Below are 8757 nucleotides of genomic sequence, written 5' to 3' on the forward strand. Positions count from 1 at the left end.
TAATACAGTGATTTTAAGGTTTGGTTCTAAATTCAGTTTATTTCAATACTTGGTTTTAATGGGAGTCATAGCTGGAAAAGACAATTTACAAAGATACGTACATCCAAATGAAAGTGCATCACTGGCTGCACTTACTAAATCATTATACTAATTTTTCATTCCCATCTAGTAATTATTCAAAGGTTTTTTTGAAATTTGGCCAGTAAACTTCCATCTTCAACAATATTAATCAGTTGTTATTGCAAACTAATGGAAGTTGTTGCATTTTTACATTTTTAAAAAATGGGCTCAAAACCCCCTGGAATTCTTCATTTGGAAGACTTTTAAACAGGTGAGGAAATTTTTTTTCAAAGTTGAGTGTACAGATATGAGAGTTTTTATGGATGACACACATCTTTTCTGGCAACCAAATCACACCATGATGCAAACATTTCCAAACATCAGTTTTCAAAACATTCTTTCCATAGGACGAGCTTCTTTCAAAAAGCAGTCACCTTCTTGTTCATTGTTAAAACATCACCTTCACCTTGAAGGGACACATTAAGTGTCTTCATTTTTTTTTAAATTTGTTAGTATACTGCTGATGTCATCACAGAACAGGTCAGAAAATTCATAACACTTGTCTTTTTGCAAAGAAAAATGCATAGTTACTCTGTCAGCTTTACAACTCTTCTAAGCACTTTGCCATGATAACCAAAGAACCTCTGCATGGTACAAAAGATTTTCATGGTAAGTGTCCACGTCATTACAAATTATTGTTAAGATTCTAGTATTTAAAGGTCTCATTTTCATACAATTTAACCACACTGATAACATCCTGCAGCACGTTGCACACTTCTGGCTCCAACCTGCTTGTTGCTTGTCTATGAATGATGCAGTGAATTAATTCCACATGTGGTGCTCTCCTAACCTTATCCCAGAAACCTTTTTTACTTCACTCAAAGCAGACACTCCATCAGTGGTTATCATCAGCTCTACAGCAAGCCTCCCATACTGTGTTATTTGTTCTAATATTTGCTTCTTCAAATCTTTGGTAATGTTTTCCAGACATCTTCCAACTAACCTTCACAAAATGGGCAAGTGGCTTAAAAAAAAATATCCTGCAAAGAGATCACAGATTGAAGATAATGTTAATAATGTGAGCACAAGTGAACAACAAGAACATGGCAGAGCTGACACTGACAAAGGAATGCATTTTAATTTGTCACTATATTGTTTTCACGTATTATTTCTGACATTTTTACTGCAGCAGGAAGATCAAGTGTTTCCCCAACTGTATGTGGCTTCTATGTCTTTTGCTATTGAGAAACCTCAAACGAGGCTTCTAAAGATCTATCATGAAGTTTAGTGAAACCTTGTAAAGTACTGGACCGAGTATCACATGACTTTAAACATTGCTGAAAAAATTGTAGAGGTTTATCTTCATGTTCTGGATGCTCAGTTTTCAAATGCCTTGCTAATTGTGATGGCTTCATACTATGATTAGCTGATATCTCAAGGTACAATATTATCTTAGGGTGAGGTTCATCATTAACAACAGTGGATGTACCTCTGTATTTCATATAGCCCAAATTTTTTTGGACAACAATTTGTTAGCTCTAATTGTTTTTACCTCAGAACATGGCTGACCAGGAGCTCATACTAGAAGTAGAAGAAGCATCAGCTCTGCCATGTTCTTGTTGTTCACTTGTGCTCACATTATTAGTATTGCCTTCAATCCGTGGTCTCTTTGTACAATTTTTTTAAGCCACTTACCCATTTCATGAAGGTTAGTTTAGTTAAAACTAGATAATATAATCCATAAACCCACCTCACTGGGCACACACAAACAGTGACCCCCACAAGTTGGGGAACACCAAATCCACCCTCAGGACACCTTGTGAACCCTATGTGACACAGGACCATCTGACACACGAACTGAGTGAGGGTACCAGTGTCAATATGTATATTAAATATTATTTTCTTTCTTATTTTTTTAGATAAAATGTAAGTCCTAATATTTTCTTCCTGCACCTCAAGGGATGGTCTTGCACATCCTGCTTTGGAGGCCACTGATATGGGAGACCAGAAAGGAGGAATATACGCAATCAATTCTGTGGCAAGTAAACTGAAATTATCCACAAGAAACCAAGATTTGCAATCTAGTTCTAAACATAAAAAAATAATTTAGGCATACTTTTGTAACTGACAAATTATTACTATTTTTACTGGGTTTTTTTTCCTCCTTCTGTTGAACCTGCATAGACCTAAAATGCTAAGGGGCTTTTTGGTTTTTATTTGGTTGGCTGATTGGTTGGTTGGGTTTTGTGGGGTTTTTTACTCTACTCCTAGCATGCACAAAGCAAAATAAACAAACAAATAAAGAAATAAACTGTCAAAGTCCTCAGGTAGACAGTTCATTGCTTAATCTACTCACACTTCAGATTTCAGGAGCTGATTTATCTGCAAGGCATACCACCTGCCCTAACCTGAGTTCTGGCTCCGCTTGCTAATAAGCTGCTAACTGCATTTGCAAACACGTCTGCCAATCTCCTGATAACAGGGAAACGAAAATTCACTGTATTTGGCTTTGCATCTTTCCCTTTGAAAGAAAAAAATGACCATAATGCCTGGGAGAAATTATTACAATGCCAAGGAGATCCCAACAGAGGACAGAGATGAAACAAAGTTAGGCTTGAGGTTGGCGGAGGGGCTGCACATTTCTGCAGCAACTCCACGACTGCATCCAACATCAACAGTGCTCCCATGTTGTTTCTGCCCCTTGTTCTGTTTCTGCCCCCATAAAATGAACTTCCTTCTGCAACAGAAGTCTGTCTTATTCTTGCCAATATGGTACACCTGGGTACCTTTACACAGCTATGAGTACAGTTCCAAATTTTTAGTATGTTGTAAACAAAAGACTGCATTAACACGTATGGCAAATACTATCTAGAAAAACAAAATACATGGAACTGCACAAAAAGCATTCAAAGTTTTTTAAATAAATACAGCTTTTTATCAACAACACTTGAAGAAAGTGTTATGTCATATTTCATATTCAAAAGGCCTCTACTGAACAGAGAGTATTAGTTGAACTGACTGATTCTGGTCTCATCATGTTCCAAAGATTCCAAAGCTGCAGCACCTCCAGTCCTTGTATAACTGGTTAGGAATTAAGAACTGGTTAGGAATTAAGAACTGGTTAGGAATTAAGGGAGAAGGAAACATTAAATTTTCTCTGAGTCAAAAGAGGAAAACTAATCAAGTAGTTTTTCTAGTAACTTATTTTTCGGGAATACATCAAAAAAACTTATCTAAGCCTTCAGTCTTAAGTTGTTTTCTTCAGTAACCATCCAAACTCAGCTACTGACATTTTTAAATGAAGCTACCAGTTTATTATCTAATCAGCTGTGATGCAGGTTGGCTCTCCTGGGAGAACAGAGAGCCTGCTCATATAATGATGTTTGCAATTTTAATTCAAGATCCAAAAAGCTGCTCTTACAATATTATTGAAAAAAGCAAACAAACAAACAAGTCTTCACTGCCTGATACCCACTGGGTCACACCCACTCCAAGTTGAACACATCTTTCTTTCAAGTAAACAAAGCCTTTAGGAAGAAAAGTTGGCCAAGTTACATTGTACAAGATGAAGAGTCTTATCTAGAGCTTTGGACACCTATTACTCCCTGAAGGCTGGTCTGGTTATACCAGTGCTGCTGCATAACAGAAGAAGAGGAACACAATCCAAAACTTAGCCCCTCAGCCTTTAATAGGAAAATTACTACCATGGGGGGCGGGGGAGGGACACAGGATGACAACCCCATTTATCACATGAACTATTTGCAATAGTGATTAAACAGTACCAGTAACATTGTGTAAGGTACTGGTACTGATTGTCATATTCTAGAAAAGGACAAGACATGAAAAGCACTACCAGGAGAATAAAGACAATGGAAGAGCAGTCTAACAACAAGACAGACTAGGAGTAAATCTGCTCACCATCTGTAAGTATATCAGGAACAGGTAGAAAACAAAAATAAATGCTACTGAATTAAAAGAACAGTGTTGACATTAATGTTTCCAAAAATCTCAGGTTTCTTGGGGGCAAGGTGGCAGGAGAGTGAGAGAGCGAGCATCTACTGTATGAAACAGAGCAGGGACAGCAAAGAAATCACATAGCAGAGGGACTGACAGACTTGCACTAGGATGGGATCACACCATCACTCATACCATTTTAATAAGCTGAGAAAGACTAAAAGAAGTTCTGCCACTAGAAATTCTTCAAATACTGAAAAACTAGAAGTATCAAGGAGTAGCAGAACTCCCATCTTTATAAGCCAAGAGAAACTCTGTCTGCAGGGCGAAAAATAACCAAAATTTAAACTGAACAAGCTGTCCGATCTTAGTGAAGGAAATGATGGGATGGCAATTACATGAAGTGAAGGGATGATATTAATTTGGAGGACTGAGAAGTTTTCACAACTAGAGAGAACGCCAAAAGCAAAATGCCAATACTTTCTTGATCTAATTTGCAAGAAAGCCTATATGAGAAAGAAAAACAGGTGTTGAATACGCACTGAAAGATAGGGGGTTTTTTTATAAGAAATTTTTTAAAGTATTATTTCAAATAATGCAAGCCCTAACCACTACTGGTTAGGGAACAGTATGTCCTGTGGGCACTATCTACCGCCTTCTTACAGTCTGCTCACACTTCTGTATGCTCAGCCCTCGATCTCTTTTTCTTGTTACTCAAAATAAATGCCCGGTTTGACTACCAAACATGTTGATTAAGGGTTAAAATCTTTGAGGTTATCTCTACATAATCTTGAAAAGAGGATTACATACAGCAATGTAAGAGTCACCATCGTAGCTGTAATCTTCCTGAAAATCAGGGGTTTAATTCTAACAAGTCTACAGTCACCACACATTCCTGACTACGAACTTGCTACACCTCTTTATTCAAGTTCTAGGTTAAACTTCATTGGTCTAAAGGATGTGAAGCTCTACTTTCAGAACAGTTTCACTGACACATACAATCCCTGCCCTTAAAATTCCTGGACACCAGTAACTAATTAAGATATAGTCTTGAGAGCCATGTAAAGTTCATAGTAATCATAAAGCTTCTGTCTAAATAACAAATATGTTAAAAATTAATATTACTTCAGTTGTACAAATTATTTTGGGCAACTACAGATCAATTAGGACAAAATAAGACCCTAGCAAAACCACAGAATAGCTGACATAGTAGTCTATTAATAAAACTAAAGGATTATTTCCTAATCCATGTGAATCAAAACTGAGTGATGCTTTGAATCAGTATTTGAGATTTTTCATGCAGAACAAGGAAACTCAGATGCAGAACAGCACAACAACCAAAATAGAAAGTCCTTTCCCTAAAATAATACCATAGGAGTCAAGCTAGGAGTAAAACAACAACAAAAAAAATTGTACCAAGTTTAAGACAATAGGGTCTAATTACCTGTGATATAATTTCACAGTGGATGGAAAAATCCTATCACACAAAACAGTTAAAATACAGAAAGAATGATGAATCAATAGAAACAATAAGTAACACAGCATGGCTTTTCAATTTATCTTCAAATCAGAAGATCTGTGAATCAGGAAAGTATTAAGGGAATATTTACCCAAGAAGGTGGTCTCCCTCCCACAATTACCTAGAGAAGGCCAACCCACTGAAAAAAACAAACAAACAAACAAACAAGCAAGCAAAAAAAAAACCACACCACGAAACAACAATCCTAACCAAATAGAATGGCATAGCCAGGAACTCAGAAACCATCCATAAAGCTGCGGTAAAGAATTTCACAAGCCACTGTGTCCCTTGGCTGAAACTGACTGCAGTTTCATCTCATACAAGACAGAAGACCAAACAGAAAATAAATAAAACTGTAATTTAAAATGAGTCATATTCAACCACAATGTATTTGGGTTTATTGATGGTGCTTTAATGGCCACTGATTTATTCTTTTCCTAATCTGACACTTCTGTTCCATAAATAATACGGAACACAGTGCACAAGGGAAGAGAAAAAGTCAACATGAACAGATTACACCATAAATGAGCACTGGTGAATCAAAAGTCTTAGGGAATGCCCAAAACCAGAATAAGAAAACTTGAGATCTAGTTGTAGAAATGCACTAAACAAGGGCAAAGTAAGTAGATGAGCAAAATGCCTAAATATTACTAACCTCACCGCTAACAACTTTAATTCAATTTACTGTAAGTACAAGTAAGAATTGAGCTGGCTAGGTAAAATCACCATAATACTGTAAATATTATTTTCCTACATCAGAGCGTATCTTCTAAATAAGAATGTAACTGCAGAAAAATCTTTTCTCAAGAGGTTTATTTGTTTAAAACAAGGAAGCTGACCAAGATTTTTCCCGCCCTCCCGCAAGCAAAAAGGTAGGAAAGGTTAAAGGAAGGAGGACAGGGTGGGGAACAAAAAAGTGAACTGAAACTCTAAATGATACGGATATTTAAAATAATAAATACTTCTATGGAAAGTCATGGGAAAATAACAATACTGACATTAGTTACTTTTCTTTGTCACAAAGTGTAAACAGAAACACCAGAAAGGTCATGTTACTTTGATTATAAAGTCCTACAGGTAAGAAACCCTTAAAACTTAAAAAAAAAAAAAAAAAAAAAAGTTTTAGATGCACATTAACAAGGTATCCAATGACACAATCATGCCTTTATCAATATTAGAACCACAGAAACATTAGGGTTGGAAAGGACATTAAAGATCATCCAGTTCCAACCCCCCTGCCATGGGCAGGGACACCCTCCACTAGCCCAGGTTGCTCAAAGTCCCATCCAGCCTGGCCTTGAACACCTCCAGGGATGGGGCATCCACAGCTTCCCTGGGCAACCTGTTCCAGTGTCTCACGACCCTCAAAATGAAAAACTTCTTCCTAATATCTAGCCTAAATTTGCTCTCTTCCAGTTTAAATGCTACCCTTTGTCCTGTCGCTGCATGCCCTTGTAAAAAGTCCCTCCCCATCTCTCCTGTAGCCCCCTTGAAGTACTGGAAGGCTGCTACAAGGTCTCCCCAGAGCCTTCTCTTCTCCAGGATGAATAACCTCAACTCAGCCTGTTCTCATAGGGGAGGTGCTCCAGCCCTCTGACCGTCTTCATGGCTCTCCTCTGGACTTGCTCCAACAGGTCCATGTCCTTATGTTGGGGCCCCAGAGCTGGACACAGTACTCCATGTGGGGTCTCACGAGAGCAGAGTAGAGGGGGAGAATCACCTCTCTCAACCTGCTGGTCATGCTGCTTTTGATGCAGCCCAGGATACACTTGGCTTTCTGGGCTGCAAGCACACACTGGTCGGTCATACTGAACTTCTCATCAACCAACGTCCCCAAGTCCTTCTTCTTGGGGCTGCTCCCAATCCATTCTCTGCCCAACCTGTATTTGTGCTTGGGATTATTTTCTGTAAGATCACAAATTCATACTGCCAATATTGTGACAGTGCAAATATTGTTCAGTTTTACATCTGATAGAATTGTGATGGTATCGTGGTAGCTTCAGGTAATCCAACACTAAATAATATTTCCTAGTAATTCCTAAATAATATCTTCCTAGTCCCTACAAAGGATAGGGAAAATATGGGCCCTCTCAAGAAGGAAACTGGAGACCTGGTTACCTGGGATATGGAGAAGGCTGAGGTACTCAATGACTTTTTTGCCTCAGTCTTCACCAGCAAGTGATCAAGCCACACCGCCCAAGTCACAGAAGGCAAAAGCAGGAACTAGAAGAAGGAAGAACCAGCCACTGTAGGAGAAGATCAGGTGCCAGGCCACCTTAGGAACCTGTACACATGTCCATGGGATCTGATGAGACACATCCACAGGTCCTGAGGGAACTGGCAAATGAAGATCCTAACCCACTCTCCATCATATTATAGAAATCATGGCAGTCTGGTGAAGTTCCCAATGACTGGAAAAGGGGAAACGTAACCCCCATTTTTAAAAAGGGAAAAAAGGAAGCCTCAGGGAACTACAGGCAGGTCAGTCTCACCTCTGTGCCTGGCAGATCCTCCTGGAAACTGTGCTAAGGCACAGGGACAATAAGGAAGTGACTGGTGACAGCCAACACGGCCTCACCAAGGGCAAATAGTGCCTGACAAATCCGGTGACCTTCTACAACAGGGTTACACCGTTGGTGAATAAGGGAAAAGCAACTGACATCACCTACTTGGACTTGTGCAAAGCATTTGACACTGTCCCACATGGCACTCTTGTCTCTACAGTGGAGAGACATGAATTTTAAAGTTGGACTACATGTGGATAAGGAATTGGCTGGATGGTCACACTCAAAGAGTTGTGGGCAATGGCTCGATATCCAAGTGGAGACAGGTGACAAGTGGTGTTCCACAGGGGTCAGTATTGGGACCAGTGTTGTTTAACATCTTTGCTGGAAACATGGACAGTGGGACTGAGTGCACCCTCAGCCAGTTTGCTAACAACACCAAGCTGTGTGGTGCGGTCAGCATACTCGAGGGAAGGGAAGCCATCAAGAGGGACCTTAAAAGGCTTGGGGGTGGGCCCATGGAGTTCAACAAGGCCAAGCACAAAGTCCTACCCCTGGGTCAGGGCAATCCTCAGCACAAATACAGGCTGGGCGGACAATGGAGTGAGAGCAGCCCTGAAGAGGACTTGGGGTTGTTGGTAGATGAGAACCTCAACATGACCCATCAATGTGTGCCTGCAGCCCAGAAAGCCAGACATGTCCTGGGCTGCACCAAAAGAA

Source organism: Pterocles gutturalis, unplaced genomic scaffold (assembly GCF_000699245.1).
Source record: "Pterocles gutturalis isolate BGI_N339 unplaced genomic scaffold, ASM69924v1 scaffold13391, whole genome shotgun sequence".
Taxonomy (NCBI): Eukaryota; Metazoa; Chordata; class Aves; order Pterocliformes; family Pteroclidae; genus Pterocles; species Pterocles gutturalis.